The sequence below is a fragment of the Oncorhynchus mykiss genome, chromosome 7, assembly GCF_013265735.2.
Source record: "Oncorhynchus mykiss isolate Arlee chromosome 7, USDA_OmykA_1.1, whole genome shotgun sequence".
In the NCBI taxonomy this organism is placed as follows: domain Eukaryota; kingdom Metazoa; phylum Chordata; class Actinopteri; order Salmoniformes; family Salmonidae; genus Oncorhynchus; species Oncorhynchus mykiss.
In genome coordinates, this window is record NC_048571.1 from 52,704,300 (window position 1) to 52,713,835 (window position 9,536).

A 9,536-nucleotide genomic window follows, 5' to 3' on the forward strand; every position below is an offset into this window, starting at 1 on the left:
TTCCACCGAAGTTGTTCCCTCTCCTTGTTCGGCGGTTCTAGCTGCCACCGATCCATGTTATATTTTTCCTTTTGTTTTGTCGGTTTTACACACCTGGTTCCCATCTCATGATTATGTTCCTTATTTAACCCTCTGGTTTCCCTTTCTGTTTTGTGCGTGATTGTCTTTCTTGTGTTGGAGTTCGTATCCTGTTTTGTATTTGTTTTATAGCGGGATTTTTGTTCCGTTCTCGGATGGAGTAAATACAGTGGTTTTACTCTTCCCTGTGTCCTGCGCCTGACTCCTTCGCTATCCTCTAGATAGAAGCACGCACCAAAATACTTGGGGTCAGCAGGAACAGCCAGTCCTCCGCTTCAAATGGAGGAGCGCGTTCAGCAGCGACCATGCTGCAGAGCCTGGGTACAGCCATGGATCTCGTGCTGCAAACCATGGACCGAGAACCCTGTGTCGTCTCCTCAGGTTCCACCACTACCTACCGTGATGTCCGCCTCTCCGTCATCAGGATCCGGTGGGATTCAGCTCTCGCTCCCGAGGGCGTATGATGGGACAGCTGCCGGGTGTCAGGGGTCCCTACTCCAGCTGGAGCTCTACCTGGCATCTGTCAAGCCCTGGAATGGGCCAACGCCATCTGGGGCAGGGAAGGTCAGATGTTGGATGACTATGTTTCCGGGCGGTATCCAATCATCCCCCGGAGGGGAGAGGGGCGGGGGAATGCCTATTTCATCTACGTCAGGGGATGAGGAGCGCTCAAGATTTTGCGCTGGTCTTTAGAACTCTGGCGGCCGGCGCGGGATGGAATGAGCGGGCCCTGATCGATCACTACAGGTGTAGCTTACGAGAGGATGTTCGTTGGGAGCTAGCTTGCAGGGACACCACCCTTACACTGGACCAGCTGGTGGACTTATCGATCCGGTTGGACAACCTGTTGGCCTCCTGCGGACGTCCTGATCGGGGTCCGTCAGTTCCATCCCCCAGCGCTCCTGATCCAATGCCTATGGAGTTGGGAGGCGCTGCAACGAGGGGGACCGGAGGGGGGATCATTCCCTGCACCAACTCTGGCCGCAGAGGGCACACTGCTGGTCGGTGCTGGGGGGATTCCCCAGGAGGTAGAGGTAGCAGGCGGAGTGCTGGTGGGTCATCCCAGGTAAGTAGGCACAACACTCACCCAGAGCTCCCTGTTGTACACATGTGGTTGTCGATCGAATTTCCAGAGTTTTCCCCGCGTTCCAAGCATAAGGCGCTAGTAGATTCAGGCGCAGCTGGGAACTTTATCGACCATTCCTTTGCTATGAGATTAGGGATCCCTATTGTGTCTGTTGATGTTCCCTTCCCTATACATGCCTTAGATAGTCGTCCTTTGGGGTCGGGGCTAATTAGGGAGGTCACAGATCCGCTCACTATGATAACGCAGGAGAATCATAGGGAGCGAATTAAGTCTCTTCCTCATCGACTCTCCTGCGTTCCCTGTTGTGTTGGGGATTCCCTGGTTGGCTTCGCATGATCCTACTATTTTGTGGCAACAGAGGGCTCTCAAGTGATAGTCCCGTCAGTGCTCAGGGGGGGGTGTAGGTGTTTCCTTAGGTGCCACTAAGGTGGAAAGTCCAAACCAGGTCTCCACCATGCACATTCCCCCCCGAATATGCCGAAATGGCACTCGCCTTCTGTAAGCCTTCTGTAAAAAAAAGGCGACTCAATTACCACCCCATCGACAGGGGGATTGTGCGATAGATCTCTTGGTAGAAATTGCACTTCCCAGGAGTCACGTGTATCCTCTGTCACAGGAGGAGACGGCGGCTATGGAGACATATGTCACCAAATCTCTGGGACAGGGATACATTCGGCCTTCCATCTCACCTGTCTCCTCGAGTTTCTTTTTTGTGAAGAAGAAGGATGGAGGTTTGCGCCCGTGTATTGATTATCGAAGTTTAAACAAGATCACGGTAAAATACAGGTACCCGCTACCGCTCATAGCCAGTATGACCGAGTCATTACAACCTGGTGCGTATCCGGGCGGGAGATGAGTGGAAGACAGCATTTAACACCACTTCTGGGCATTATGAGTACCTCGTCATGCCGTACAGGTTAATGAGTGCTCCATCAGTCTTCCAACCCTTTGTTGATGAGATTTTCAGGGACCTGCACTGGCAGGGTGTAGTGGTGTATATATTGCTAACATACTCCGCTACACGCACCAAACATGTGTCCCTGGTACGCAGGGTGCTTGGGCGACTGTTGAAACATGACCTGTACGTCAAACATGACCTGTACGTCAAGGCTGAAAAATGTCTGTTCTTCCAACAGTCCGTCTGTTGGGAAATTATGATTAAATGACTGAACAAATCATTTTAAATGGAATTGTAACTAAGTAAACTTATACTCTGTTTTATTATATCTGATTAACAAAATGAGTTCATGAGAAGGGATTGTGTGACACGGACAAGGAGTAATTAAAGTTAATGAACACCATTCCAACTAGGAAGAAACGAATGGGTTGGGGACTGTGTAAACAAATAAGGTCGTTAGCCTATGGTTGACCCTACAGAAACTTAGCTCTGGGGTTTTTAGATAAGACAGTGAGTGCATTCCTAAGTTTTCTATTAATTAGAAACTGTCAGTTCAGTGGTGATCGATAATGTTGAGGGGTCAAAAGTTATCTGGGAGTGTGTTAGTAAGTTAGAATGAACTTTTCACCTCACTTTGTCCCAGTCGAGAGGAGGGGATTCTGTTAAAGCAATGAAATGACGTCATGATCTGTATATAAACTGCTGCTCGTGATTAAGTGGGAGCGCGCTCCGAGAATAAATTCTATTACCTATTATTGAAAGACTGGTCTGCGTCTATTTTATGCAAACAAGAAATCTTAGAAATTCTCATAAAATAGATTAAGGGCTTTCAATTGATGAAAGCACATTGGCATAATTAAATTACACTAACAATTGGTCCTTCGAGTGGATTCCACAAACTTCTCTGTCATCCGAAGGGAAAAGCCGAAAACCGTGCACGGACGAGTCTGGACTAGTTATTTAAAGACCTGGCCTCAGGCTGAGGTTTAATAATAACAGGCGGGTATACATATCTACGGGCGACAGAGAAGGTGACGGAATCGAACCGGCATTGCTTTTCGCAGTCTACAGGACGAAGGTAAATAGTCTTTATTCTCGAATTTGGGAATTATTTAAGATATTTTTGATTGAATGTGCTAAAGGAGTTTGGATTTAATCAATGATAGTTTCTTGAATATTTTGAACAAATACAATGGGTTTCTACTTTGTGTGTAACCAAAATCGATAGGAAGGAAGGAAACGAGTCTGAAATGACTCGTGGTAAGGTGCACTACCAAAACTAAACTAAAACTTAATAAATCCTGGTTTTGCAAGCCAGAAGGGTGTTAAGAAGGGATATAGGACGTATTGTTAGATGGGACGTTCATGAGCTTATAATTGTATACGGGTGAAATGTAATGTCCAATCAAAAGTCATCTATAGATGAGGTTTCCAGAAAGGAGAAATACATACTGATTATCATTAAAGAGACACACACATAGTCAGACAGAAAAGCAACTAAAGTAACTAAGTAACGGTAAATAGCAGATTCGTAGAAATACTCGCACATAGAAGGTAAAATTAAATATAGTAAGGCATAGATAAGTGATTAAATACCATAGCTACTAGTAACGGTAAGGGTTAAAGATGGGTAGAAATTCCTCAAAGGAGGTGCCGGAACTAACGGGAGACGAGAGTTATAAAGTCGAGAAAAGTGGATAAGGTGAGTCAAAAGAAAAATATAAAATGTTTTAATTGTAACGAAATTGGACATTTCGCCCGGGAGTGTAACACTCCCTGCAAACGTCACCATCAATATTGTAATTTAACTGAGGGGAAGGTCAGAGGCGACAATCGGGTAAAAAAAAAAAGAAGGGTCAGATACAAAGAGAGCGAGATTAATGAGAATCTAACTGAGGGAAAACTTTGGGCGTTTAAATTTGGGCTATTTTCTGTTGTCCAGATGCCGGAGTTACAAATACAGACAACTGTAAAATGGGTCAATTTGCGGAGAATCTCAGTCAGTTCCATAGTGTTGGTGGTATAGTGGTGAGCGTAGCAGTCTTACAAACTGCAGTCCAGGGGTCGGTTCACAGCCGAGGCATTAACTAAAAATATATATATGAGTTTTTGGTTGTAATTAAACTAATTGTTTTGCAGAGAAAGTTATAGTCACTAGTATTGGTATAAGATATAATAAACTGAACGTTTTAAATAGTTTGTTTGGTTCAAATTGAAAGACTCATTCAGTCAACTTAAAATAAGGACGAAGCGAATTTTGATGCAAGACGATGTCTGTTCACTAAATGATCTGTTTGAATAATGTATTGGGAATAGAGTCGTAATTAAAATGCTAAATCAAAGACGAGACAGTAACTTAAATCAAATTAATTCTGAATAATAACGGGGAAACAATTACGATAGATTTGTGCCCATCGAAATGTTCTTATAAATTTAGCGAATTGGGAGATGAGAGATGTTGATTGATGTTGTAAACTCTAATTCAGGATTCAACAGATGTGATAAATTAGGTTTGGTTTATCGAACCCGTACTACTGTTGCTGCAGACAGCCAACAATTATTTACAATTCTTTGAAAGTCGTTGCGGATCGGGTCGAGGTTGAGCGCTTGTTGATGACATCACTCGCAAGGCACTTTTGTCGCCACGGAAATTATGTCGTGACTAGGGGTAACGGAGAAAATTGTTTGTGTCTTTTAGAAGGAAAACGCGTGCATTATTGTTTTGAGTCTCTTTTCAGAAGTTGATAAAAATGTCAAAATACATTTTTAAAAGTAGTTTGTAAGTCATCAGGAAAGATGCTAAAAACTAGCAGCTGATTCGCTAGGTGGGCATCATTGATTTGTGGCGTTGATTTGGACTGTATTAGGCTATGAGAAAGGGAGACTGAATGTCTGAATTGTAAAACATCATGGTAATGGATTCTGATAGTTATTGATTCCTGGTTTGATTGTTTATGTAACACCAGTGAATTTGAGCACTGTTTCCATTATGTGGAACCAGGTTAGGGTATTAATGTTGAAAAGCAACCTCTATAGTAAAAAACAATTGCATATGTTTTGGGAAACTAGCTAGGTTGAATTTGGTTATTTGAGCTTTTCCTCTCTGATACGTAGACATCTGTAACAGGGGCAAGATGTTTTTTCTTGAGGAACATGCAGATGATGTTTTGTTTTATCGAGACGTAAATGTGAGTAATTTTGTCATCTGAAGCATTATAGTAGTGAGTCTTTGTATAGTTTGTTTTTTGCTGAGAAAAGTGGTTTGTTTATTTGGTTACTGATGATAGTTTATTCTAGGAGTTGATTTAACTTAATTAAGCATTTGTTCTGGTGTGTTTAAGTAGGATTCTTTATACCGGGACAGATGGAAGTTGTCTAAAATATGTGAGTTGAAGGAGCCATGGGAAAATACGTTTACATTTTTATTAAATATCTGGAATTAAATTACGGATTTCTTACACTGAGAAATGTACGACATTTGCGGCAGAGGGAAAAAGTAATACATTGGATAATAATGTTATCAGGTTAATTGTATCTAAGGGTAGCATGTTCATTTAAGTAAACATATACATTGATGTTGTTTAAAACTTATGATTAATGATTTGAGGTAAAGGGGAATTATCATTAAGGTTTGTAAATATATGCACGTAAAACATTTGTTAGGACTATTTGTTTTATAGCAAAGGTATTTTAAAAAGGCACGCTCACATATGGAACTTTATGAGTTTTTATTTTATGAGTTTTAATTACACAAGTGATTTTTTTTTATTTTAAGGATAAAGGGTTCTTTAATATGTCTAATGTAGTATGGAACATGACTATAAAAGGGTGGTATGACCTATTGACCTTATCATGGCTATCTTTTGAGGTCTGATCAGCCTCAGGGGAGAGTCATTTGTATAATGAATGTGGTCATTTGGGTTATTAGTTTTAAGGTAAATTAATTATAATTGAGTTTTAGTTTGGGGTTAGAATTATTGTTTGAACCGCAAATGAAAAAGTGGTTCAGGATTCTGTTTTACAACATTAGCTGTGAAGTTTTTGAATGGGCTATTATTGATTTGGTATTATAACAGAGAAAAAAATCCTATTTATCATTGAGATTAAATAGGGGAAGATAAGATACATTGAGGTTTGGATAGGAGATAGATTAAGCCAATAGGGCAGGGAATTACATAGAAAAATAAGTTTCAGTTCTTAGGGGTGATAAGTTACTGTAGATAAGGTATTCCACACTTTGCAACATATATTCAATTAATGTTATTGTCAGATAAAATACTGAAGATCCCTGAAGGAAAGAGCTTGTTAGTATAGGAAGGATTTTGATGTGGTTAGCATTTGTTTTGACTTTGTTTGACTATTAGGAGTTTTTTTAAATAGTATTAAATTTAACAGGAATATAGGACATCTGTGATGATTTAGGATTATTGTTAGGATTAAGATAGATTTATTAAGGAAATGTAAGGACTTTAGAGATTGCCACCCATAGACATGTTTTTTCAAAAATCAATGATTTTAGATAAAGTCAAGCAGTTAGAAGTTTAGTGGTATTTGAGAGATATGAGAGAAAAGGGTTACAGTTTAAATCGGTAAATATATATATTTAAGAAAATGTATAAGTAGCACAGATACTTCTTAAAGTAGATAAGAAACTTGACAGAGAATTGGTACAGGATTGACATGAATGGACGCCCAAGGGAGAATTGGACATGTGGAAAATTAAAGGGGGCTCCTACATGATAATGTCAGACATAAGGATAATTTACTAATCTTGCCTAAGTCATTGTTTAAGAGTAGGCAAGGTTGTTACCTGGGCAGAGCCAGGTAACAAAGGGGGGATGGGTAAATTGTGTTCTAGGATAGGATGTGACCTACAGGATAATTAACTGATAAAAAAATAAAAAATAGCTAACAAGTAGGTATAGAAGTTAAAGATATAATAGAACAAATTAGAAACTGTTTGTTAACCAAACCTGTATGTCCAAAATGTTATGCACTACAGGTGAATTACAGGTGAAGTCACTCAATCCAGTCCCTGAGGCCTGTTGGAGGGACCATACCAAGGAATCCTGGTGACAGCTAGCTGAAAGAACTACCCGGATTCATATCACACTGCGGGAGGGACACCTTGACACTGTCGAACAATAACAGAGTTCGAGAGGAGAACTGGAATTAACAGAATTCTGGGGGCCATCTCTCGAATGAAGAATACCTTACCTGTCCTTTCCTTACTGTTCTTGTTCATAGAAGTGAAAATGTGTCTGACTCTTGCTAATGATGTGTTTTCTGGAAGAGGGTGGGGCTTTATAGGTGAGCTGTCCATCCTAAGCTGTATGGTTGGGAGACCTTATTACTACACCATGAACCCGAGAAGGCCAGAGGGTAATATTGACATAGTTAAACAAGGAGAAATTAGTATTAACCAAGCATAAGAGATCACTTGATCTGGATAAACAGGAAGTGAGAGTAGGATAGGGAGGGATGTCTCAGTGGAGTTCTATGTAGACCAAGTGGTGTCTCTGACTCCTTGGCAGTTCAGGACTAAGAGTAGCTATTATGGAAGAAATCTATGCTAGTCTCTGTGTAGTTCATGGAAACAAGTTATAGCTCACATCATGTGAGGAGGCTACATAAATCTACATACCCAGCATGGAAGGAGATGGAGTGTAGTGAAAGTAAGGGTTTCAGTTGATAACCTAGTGCATTACAGGTAGAAAAAGTTAGAGCAGCTGATTGCTCTATAGTCAGTAGAATACAAGCAGAGTCCCTGACAAAGCAGATACTGACTGTGGAGTTGTCCAGAGCCAAGCGCCGGTGTGGATAGTTCAGAAATGGAATTATTCACCTAAGGGAACAGCCTGTATGGTAAAGCTATTCATGGAAGCAGGAAAGCCAGATAATAAGTTGTATGGATTTGCACTATTTATATCCACATGTTCCTCTGAAATCTGAGCTTCCTCCTTTCACAGAGGCAACGGGAGACTGTTTATTGTTTGATTCAGTATAGTACTCCTGGGAAATATGTGGGGCAAAATCAGTACCGCAATAGGACAGATAATGTTACTTCTGATGCGACCAATGAGTGATTTGAAAGGCTGGTTGAGATCTGGGGATTTCAGTAAGATAAGGAGGCCCAGGGCTCACATCTGTTGGTTGTGTGGGAGAATGACATGATGGCCCGAGTATTACTGGCTAATTGAACAGAGGTATGTGTACTGGTACATTTGAGAATGTCTTTCACACTCATTCAACACCATGACATGATGTTGACTAAACGAGAGAAAAGAAGTACTCCGACTGGTTCTTTTGATGATAGGGTTTGTATTAATAACATTGTGGTTCCAAAGGTGGCAGATGAGATCAAAGCTATAAATTAGATCCTGGCAGGATTAGAGTCAAGTATTTTTTGGTGGTCCACTCTCAATGAGAATGTGGATTGGATCAATTATATCTGTTAAAAATCCACAGCGCTTCACCAATTATATCAGAGAGGTAATGAATGGTTTGGCAGAATAGAATAGTCTTGGATGTTTGCCGGCTGAAAAGGGTAGGAGGAGTGTATGGAGGTAATTTGGACTCCGGGGATATACAGTTAGGATGGATCAGTGACCAAGGCCTTGTCTGGTTTACACACCCTAGTTCACAAGTTGGCAGTAAACTCAGGGGTGGATACTTCTCTGACTAATTGGGTTGACAGTGTGTTTGGAAGATGGAAAAATGTTATGATTACTGTGTTATGGGCTACCTTCACCTGTGTGACTGTGTTAGTTTTGTACGGATGTGGTTGATTACGTGTATGAAAGTTATAATTTCCAGGACTCTGGAGAAATCAATGACACTTCAGATGGTGATATATGGACCAATCCTAAGGTCTGACCAGTGGAATACAAAATACATGGCTTGGACGTAATAGAAGAATCCGGATCTTTTCACTTGCGAGGAGACCATATTTGGTGTCTGCATTGACACTCAATAGCCTCATCCTTTAAATATATGGAAATGAAAATCAATAGAAGATTGAGGCTCTTCCACCTAAAACCAAGCCGGGGCACCGATATAGATTCACACATGTCTCAGCCTGAGTTACTTTAGCAAGAAGAATAATAAAGATACGAATATTACTGAACCGGAGCACGTGAGAAATCACACCACTGTTTCATGATCAGATTCAAATAAAAAATAAAAAAAGTTATCCAATGTTGCGGAGGTGCAGCTTAAAGTTATTTACCCGAGAGAGTCAATAAACGCAACAGCCTCTTCATGTGTATAGAGCTTTTTAGGCGATCCGTTGACCATAATCTTCAACGTGGCCGGGTACAGCAGTGCGTAGTCCATCTTCATTCTCTTGAGTCGAGCCTTCGCCTCATCAAACGCTTTGCGTCTTCGTACAACCGCTGTGGAATAATCATTGAAGAATGAGACCTTTGGACCTTTACATTGACTACCATCAGAGCCGATGTTTCTAGCCGCATC

The 9,536-nt window shown here is 41.0% G+C and overlaps 1 long non-coding RNA gene across 1 annotated transcript; it reads left to right on the plus strand.

Moving 5' to 3' along the window:
• The first annotated feature begins 4,312 nt into the window (after positions 1–4,312).
• On the plus strand, positions 4,313–9,264 carry LOC118965296. Its single transcript, XR_005052601.1, has 2 exons — positions 4,313–5,251; positions 7,066–9,264. It is a non-coding gene; the product is annotated as an uncharacterized LOC118965296 (long non-coding RNA).
• Positions 9,265–9,536: the final 272 nt, after the last annotated feature.